This window comes from Halichoerus grypus, chromosome 12, assembly GCF_964656455.1.
Source record: "Halichoerus grypus chromosome 12, mHalGry1.hap1.1, whole genome shotgun sequence".
NCBI classification, from domain to species: Eukaryota; Metazoa; Chordata; class Mammalia; order Carnivora; family Phocidae; genus Halichoerus; species Halichoerus grypus.
Window position 1 is genome coordinate 106,450,380 of NC_135723.1, and position 8,616 is coordinate 106,458,995.

The window sequence follows — 8,616 nt, forward strand, 5'->3', positions numbered from 1 at the left end:
CAGAAGAATTGCTGGATTGTACAGCAGTTCTATTTCAATTTTTTGAGGAAACTTCATATTGTTTTGCATAGTGGTTGAACCCATGTAATTCTCTCCAACAGGGTACCAAGATTACTTATTACCACCTGCTGCCTCCTGTTTTCTTAATGGTAGTCATTCTACAGGTGTGAGGTGACATCTTATTTTGGTTTTGATTTATATTTCCCTGATAATTAGTGATGTTGAGCATCTTTTCATGTACCTGGTCGCCTTTTTGATGTCTTCTTTAGAAAGAATGTCGCTTTAGTTCTTCTGCCCATTTTTAAATTGGATTGTCTGGATTTTGTTGTTGGTCGTGTTGTTAAGTTGTGTTAGTTCTTTATATATTTCGGATACTAATCTCTTATCTGATATATGGTTTGCAAAAACTTTCTCCCATTCTGTAGGCTGCTGTTTCATTTTGTTAAGTTCTTATAATGGGTTAGTCAAAAGGAGAAAAGCAGGAGTGGAGGTCAATTCCTCAGGTTTTTGAGAGGACAGCAGTTAATAGACTCTTCAGTTCCTTGTCAGCTACTGATCACCTGGAGGAAATGATGTCCTGACTACACTGGACACTAGTCAGTTTTAAAAACAACCTGTGTGCAACCCCGTGGTTGGAATATAAATGACACAGCTGGTGGCATCGGGGCCTTTCCCTTCCCCATTCCAGCTTGATGATGTCAAGGTTGTGGCAGTTGCCCTCCATGGATTTGAAAGTTCCTGCTGAGGATGATGCAGGCCCAGGGTGTGCAAACTGATCTTCATCCTCAGGCTTGTGACACGTAAAAGACAAAGAACTGATAGTGGCTTTTCTACTGCCCGTTTCCCAGTTAAAGCAGACTCTTGAACTATCAGAGTGGCTGCTGAGTTTGGAGAACCACTCTGGAGATGGTGTAACAGAGTCTCAGTGACCTGCAAGGGATTTTTAACAGGCCCTGTGGAGAAAGGGGCCAGTCTAATGGTCTTGGGGGGCTCAGAATCAGGAGTTTCTGTTGAGCCACCAGAGCCTGTGACACCTGACCCGCAGGTGCCTGGGGACTGGGGCCACACCGCAGGTTGCCTCCTAGGGTCCCACACCAGCCTTTGAATTTAGCCCCTGAGCATGATTTGTTTGACCAACCAAAATGTTTCCAAAAATTTGTCCATGTATTCCAAAATTAGAGGAATATTCACTAAGACAAACACCAAGTAAACAAACTGCTGGATATCAGGTAAACTTCATTTACTCCTGGAATTTCTATGGGCTTGAGATGACAAGAATGAAGTGCTTCATTCCTGGGCAATTTGAACCTAACATGGATTTAAGTCTTCAGTACAAAAGCCACGGGAACAAAGTTCAGGAAATTGCCCTGCACCTCTTTCTATAACAACACTCTGCTCCTGAGTTGCATTCCTCTGCTGATCATCAGACTGTGAATATTCCAGAAGACAAGCCCTGTCTTAGTCATCTTTGCATTCCTAGCTTATGGCTTGGCACATCCTCAAACTCAGCAAATGTTTGAGTTCATTAATTAAAGGATGACTAATTCATGAGGTGGGGGCCACAGTCCAGAGCTAATTAAGGATGTGCTTGAGATCTTTCTGATTCTTCTTTTTTAGGAGTTTATTATGTGAGGAAGGTCTATCCACATCACATGACCCTAGAAAACTTTGGTCAGTTTTTGAGAAGAGCTGACCACTTCTCACTAAGCAACCCAAATTCAACCTGGTCCTGTTTTTTTCAGGCTGTGACAGTAAATGCTTTACAGATTGTGATCTAAATTGGAAAGATGCTAATTTTAGTGAAATAAATCTACTTCTTCAGAAACTTGAGCTTTGGCTGTGGAAGGTATTTTGGCCCAAATCTCTGTTTTGGCTCAAGCATTAGACATTTTGGCTTCAGTGCTCCTATAATAAGACATGAGGTGCCAGGGACAAAACTTCTACCAGACAGGGCAGAATGTCCCTGTAACAGAGAGAACTGCTTCCTTTTAGTGATACACAAAGGATAAAGAGGCTCATTCTGACTTTTGAGTTAGAATCTCCAAAACTTAAACATTGAGCATTGTCTTTGGCAGATCCTAGGCCTGGGATGGCATGTTCAAGAACAAGACTGGAATGGAGAGAAACATCTTTTCCCAGGTCCCACAGATGTTGTCAGCCACACAGGCTCACTGGCCTCTGACTCCATGTGACAGTGTGGTCGCTTTTAGGAACTTCAAAGCGTATTGGACAGCACCCTTGCTGTTCGCCCACAGAATCACCCCATCGTCCTGACTGGGCCCAGAGTACAGTGGTGGCTGACTTGAGCAAGAGGCAAAGACATTTGTAATATTTTCCCTCCACTTCCAATTTCTCCAAATAATTATTATTAATATTATGCTCTCTTATATTTGGCAAACTTTATAGTTTATAAAATGTTGCCATATATATTACACATTAATATTGTGAGACTATTAAACTGGTAGTATTTTTTAAATTATTCTACTCCATAAAGACCATGTCCTGTAGCTGTCATTCTGTCTCCATGAAATCAAGGAAATGAGGTGGGCAAATGCCACTTTGGGGAGAAGAAGAAGACAGTGAAGAGAAAAGCCTCTTCACATGAAGGGGAAGAAAGTAGAGCCTTTTGGCCTGGAAAGTGGGAAGGAGGAGAAGCAAGAAGTCAGAGCTCATATCTTGGCTTCTGCTTCCACACACATCCAGGCTGAAATGCTGGAATCCTGGGGGAGGGTGTTAGGTTGAGGTTAAAGCCAGATACATAGGGATGTGTGCCCCAGTCCTCATTTAGGACTCTGAGAATATCCTCCATTTGGGAGGATCCAGCCAATGTGAGTGAACTCCAGCAGGAAGAGGTGGGAGGGTGGGTGTTCCCAGAGCTCCTGTGTGGTATGCTATGGAAAGAACCAGAAATAGTCACATGTCTTTGGAGGCACAGGTGGTAGTGGCTGAGCTAGAATACAGTGGACTGGTACAGGGGTCACCCTGAAAAAGGAGAAGGGCCTCTACTGATGCAGGCTGTAACTGAATCTTAGAGGTTGTTGCAGCTGGAGCTGAGGTCAGGTTTAGTTAGTGAGGGAGAGCTATCAGCCCCTGATGGAGATGAAACAATCCTACAAATGAAGTGCCATATGAGTGGTTGAGACAGAGGAACACAAGAGTCTTAGAAGGACAACATTGCGGGACAGAGCAGGCAGGTGTCCCTGAAGGGAGAGGCAAAATTGGGCTAAGCCTTAAAGGTGAGATAGACCAGAATAATGAGAGATGAAATTGGTACAGGAGAAAAAGACAAGTTTGTGGTAAGACTTTAATGTCAAACCAAAGAACTTAGAGTTTGTCCTAAGGGTCACATCCCAGAGTATCGTGTAGAACACTTGTTCATTGGATTATTAATAAGTGTACCATCAAAAAACAAGGGAACATCCATAGTTTAAAATTAGGGAAACAATGAATTAAACATAGTGAAGCAAGTTATCCCAGTCTCTTCAATATACTAATGTGCATTAAGAAGAATACAATGCATCAAAAACTAATGATGCACTATATGCTGGCTAACTGAACATAATAAAAAAATAAAAAAATAAATAATAAAAATTAAAAAAGGAAGAATATAATGGGAAACACAGGCTTCATCAGAGGGAAAGGAAACAGATCAGGGGAGGCTGTCATGCACGTTAGAGTGGGAGCATCTCAGGGCAAGGACCAGGTTGCCCACTGAGAATGGAAAGACAGACACTGACTGGAAGGTCATTAACCAAGCAGAACTGCTGAGGCATGAGGTCTGAGCACTTGCAGGGTGGAGGAAGAAGGGGAAAAGCCAAAGCTTCAAGCTTGACCAACCAGTAGTAGAAGGAAGACTCCAACGTTGTTTATAGATGGGGCCGCTAGAGGGCATGCTGCTTCAGGAGTAAAAGAGACGAGTTTCAGACCTCTGTTTGAAATGGAACTGGATATCCAGGTGGCAATATCAGCAGACAATTAAAGATTGAAGACTAGGCTCAGGACAGAAGGCAAAGCCAGAGGTAACCTTCTCTGTACTGGTCCCAAGACCTCAAGCTAGCATGGGTGTCCCTGCTGCACTGGACCTTCTCCTGGGTCTCTCAGGCAAGTCTACTCTGATCACATGTCCAGCTGTGCTGGATCTTTTCTGTTTTCTCTCCTGTGACCAGCCCTGTACCTCACTTCCTAGGACCCAATATTCCACAAAACCAGTGATTTTTCAAACTGTGGTCTTAGGGAACACTGATGTTCTGCTAGCTGGTTCTAAGTGTTCCACCACCAAAAATGAGCAAATTTTCATTTGAAAAAATAATGAGCAAGTAGCTTGACAGTTTACAATTTTATTCTTCTTTTGTCATTTTTTTCTTAAACCTTTGGTACCTGTTAACATTAGTGTATTTGCAAGTATTAGCAGATGGCAAAATAAATGAATAAGGAGTAAATGAATATCAACCTAAATTACTCAGAACCAATTGATTATGTTTGACTTGACAGCTCTCTTTTGTGGCTCTTAGTGCTCATGATTATAATTTCAGATTAAAACCTATTCTATATATGTTCATAAAATAATTTAAATAAAAATTACATATGTATTCTATAGTGATCCATAAATAACCTAGAACTCAAATTGTTTCCACATGTGCAAATATTTAAGAAATTCTCCCAGAACCACAAAATTGAAATTGAAAGCATTTTGTTCATTTAATAAATTTATTGGGTATCTACCATACACTAGTGTTGTAGAGAAACTTAGTTGTAGACCTCAATTCACACTCTCCCTTCCATGGTTGTCCAAGGAAGCAGCTGCCCAATGTGGATACTCTGAGAATAGTATCCATTTCTCAGCGGCCCTTGGCCTGGCTATGTGAACTAGTTCTTGGAAAGAAACATTGCAGAAATGATCTTTACTACTCTCAGCCCTTCCCCATAAAAATTTCCATGCATGATGCTCCATGTTCTTTTCCCATCTAATGGCTGGACCTTGACACTTTGGGCATCCTTGAAAGCCAAGAGCTGAAGGTGGCAGAGTGCCCATCAGACTGATGATTGCTCAACTGCATGTAAAAGACTCCCCTCTTCCTGATGGCCAGGAACCCACTCAGGTACCAATTAACTGGGTTAAAAATAAATTTTCAATGTGTTAAGTTCCTGGCATTTTGTGGTTTATTGTAATAGTATCCAAACAATACCATGGGTGAATCTCAGATGCCTCTTATAGGTGAAAGAAGGCAAATTCAAAAGGCTACATGCTCTATAATTCCACTTACATGACATCTGTGATAGGCAAATCACTAGGTATAGAAAACTGATCAGTGTTTGCCAGAGGCTGGGGATAGAGGGAGATGCTGACTACAAAGGAGCAGGAAGGAATTTTGGAGGTTGATGGGAATGTTCCATATCTGGTATTAACAGTGGTTACATGGCAATAAGCATTTGTCAAAACTCACAGAAATGTTCACTTAAATGAGTGAATTTTACTTATTATAACTCAATTTTTTAAAAGTGGTTATTTTTTTATTTTTCATTATGTTCAGTTAGCCGACAAATTCTGTGCATTTTTTTTTTAAGAGAAAAGGGAAAAATGCACCATGCAAACACTAATCGAAATCTGAATCAGCTGCAGGCACACCCCTGCTTATTGTACTTCACTTTATTGTGCCTCACAAATACTGCCGATTTTTTACAAATTGGATGTTTGTGGCAACCTTACACAACCTTACATTGGGCAAGTCTATTGGCATTATTTTCTAACACCATTTGCTCACTTCATGTCTCTGTGTCACATTTTGGTACTTCTTGCAATGTTTCAAGCTTTTTCATCTTTTTTCCAAATAAGTTCTTCCATCTTTATTTTTGTAAAAAAAAACCGAAGAGAACAGAGTCACCACCAAGCATGGGACAACTTACCAGGCAAAGTCTTGACTCCCTCCCTCCTTCATGTCAGGGAAGCAGTCAGCTTTGTTAGCTTTTTCCAAAGGGATTATTATAAACAAGGGCTTGGATGAGGGAGGGAAACTTGGCCAGATTTTTCATCACTGAGAAATTGCTTAAAACCCATTGCTTTAAATAACTGGTATGTTTGAAATGCAGGAAAAGAAGATCGTGCTTCATAACCTTCTTTCCACAAATGTCTCCCTAGAAGCAGCCTGTTGGCTTGGGGGAGGGTCAAATCAGAATTGTGTTTTAGGGAATCAGACAGGATCCAAGAGCATGCTCTGCAGTTCGGACACAAAGACTAAGATAAACACACGTGGTTTGTTAGGCTTTTTCTGTGGTGGGTCAGGGGCTGCAGGTCTAGAGTCCTTGTTAGTGTATTTAGTGTTGGTGAGAAGTCTGGGCCCCAGCCTTTGTCTACTAAAGACAAAGCAGAGACACTGAGAGCCCTGTGTACCCCCTCACCTTCCACTAAATGTGGGGGAGAGGCAGGTGCTGTCAGCCATTGGCCCCTTTCCAGCCCCTGTGCACACAGACTTGTGCCAAACCAGAGGAGGGATCCTGGTGCCTTAGGAGTGCTGGGTGAGCAGGAGTCTGAGGAGCAGAGCAGAGCAAGTTTAGTCCCTTCCAGGCCGACTCTACCAAGGTCTCAGGCCCCTGGCTTGTGGGCCGGCCCACAATGGGACCTGGCTATGGCACAGGTGGTCTGGGTGTAGCCACCAGCCATGTGACTGGTGGCTGCATTTCTGCCCACGCCCTGCCAGGCCTGGAAGCTGAAGAAAGCACTCACTCCATGGGCAATCATCACTAAACATGCGAAGAAAGAGGGAACTGTACAATGGTTATTCAGCAGGGTGCCCTTCAGGACCCTCAGCTCAAGGACAGCAGAGCAGGTGTTGAAGGCCGTAATGTCAAGAATGGTGGTGCCCACGTTAAATGTCTTTAACACCAGGGGCCGGGGCACCATATACAACCTCACATGCAGCTGAAACAGGCAGAGGATGTAGAAGACAATTGTCACCAGCCACAGGAAGACAGCAATGAACATGACCCGGCCACAGGCCAGGTACAGGTGCTACGGCTGGGCAGTCAGGGCCCACACCAGCCGCCCCAGCACCTGCTGCAGCAGTGCAGGTCCACGGAGGCTGGAGCAGAGGAAGCCCAGGTCCGGGCGCAGCGGGGAGACGGAGGCGCCCGCCCCCTGCCAGGGGCAGCTGCTCTGTGTGCTCATTTTCATTGCGAACTCAGCCTTGGGGCTCCACTCACCTCCTGTCCTGGCTCCAGCCGCTGCCACTGCCCCTCCCCTGGTGGGTGCCAGTTGCTGCACAGCTCCTCCCTGGGGGGCTCTGGCTCCCACTAGGCCTCCTTGCACAGTGAAACAGCCAAACTGTTTCATTACTATTATATTTGTTATGGTGATCTGTGATCAGTGGTTATAACTTGCTGAAAGTTCAGATGATGGTTAACATTTTGTAGCAACAAAGTGTTTTTTTTTTCTGCTGCTTAACTTTTTTCCCCCTTTTATTTATTTATTTATTTATTTATTTATTTATTTATTTATTTATTTATTTATTTATTTGATGTAGTGTTCCATGATTCACTGTTTGTGCGTAACACCCAGTGCTCCATGCAGAACGTGCCCTCCTCAATACCCATCACCAGGCTAACCCATCCTCCCACCCCCCTCCCCTCTAGAACCCTCAGTTTGTTTCTCAGAGTCCGTAGTCTCTCATGGTTCGTCTCCCCCTCCGATTTACCCCCCTTCATTTTTCCCTTCCTGCTATCTCCTTCTTCTTTTTTTTTTTTTAACATATAATATATTATTTGTTTCAGAGGTACAGATCTGTGATTCAAGTCTTACACAATTCACAGCACTCACCATAACACATACCCTCCCCAATGTCCATCACCCAGCCACCCCATCCCTCCCACCCCCCACCACTCCAGCAACCCTCAGTTTGTTTCCTGAGATTAAGAATTCCTCATATCAGTGAGGTCATATGATACATGTTTTTCTCTGATAGACTTATTTCACGTAGCATAATACCCTCTAGTTCCATCCATGTCGTTGCAAATGGCAAGATTTCGTTTTGTTTTTGATGGCTGCATAATATTCCATTGTATATATATACCACATCTTCTTTATCCATTCATCTGTTGATGGACATCTTGGCTCTTTCCATAATTTGGCTATTGTGGACATTGCTGCTATAAACATTGGGGTGCACGTACCCCTTCGGATCACTATATTTGTATCTTTGGGGTAAATACACAGTAGTGCAATTGCTGAATTGTATGGTAGCTCTATTTTCAACTTTTTGGGGAACCTTCGTATTATTTTCCAGAGTGGCTGCATCAGCTTGCATGCCCACCAACCGTGTAGGAAGGTTCCCCTTTCTCCGTATCCCCACCAACATCTGTCGTTTCCTGACTTGTTAATTTTAGCCATTCTGACTGGTGTGGTGGTATCTGATTGAGGTTTTGATTTGGATTTCCCTGATGCCAAGCGATGTGGAGCACTTTTTCATGTATCTATTGGCCATTTGGATGTCTTCTTTGGAAAAATATCTGTTCATGTCTTCTGCCCATTTCTTGATTGGATCATTTGTTCTTTGGGTGTTGAGTTTGATAAGTTCTTTATAGATTTTGGATACTAGCCCTTTATCTGATATGTCATTTGCAAAT

The 8,616-nt window shown here is 43.1% G+C and overlaps 1 pseudogene; it reads right to left on the bottom strand.

Moving 5' to 3' along the window:
• Window positions 1–6,580: 6,580 nt before the first annotated feature.
• Window positions 6,581–7,327, bottom strand: LOC118524220 (plasmolipin pseudogene; annotated as a pseudogene).
• Window positions 7,328–8,616: the final 1,289 nt, after the last annotated feature.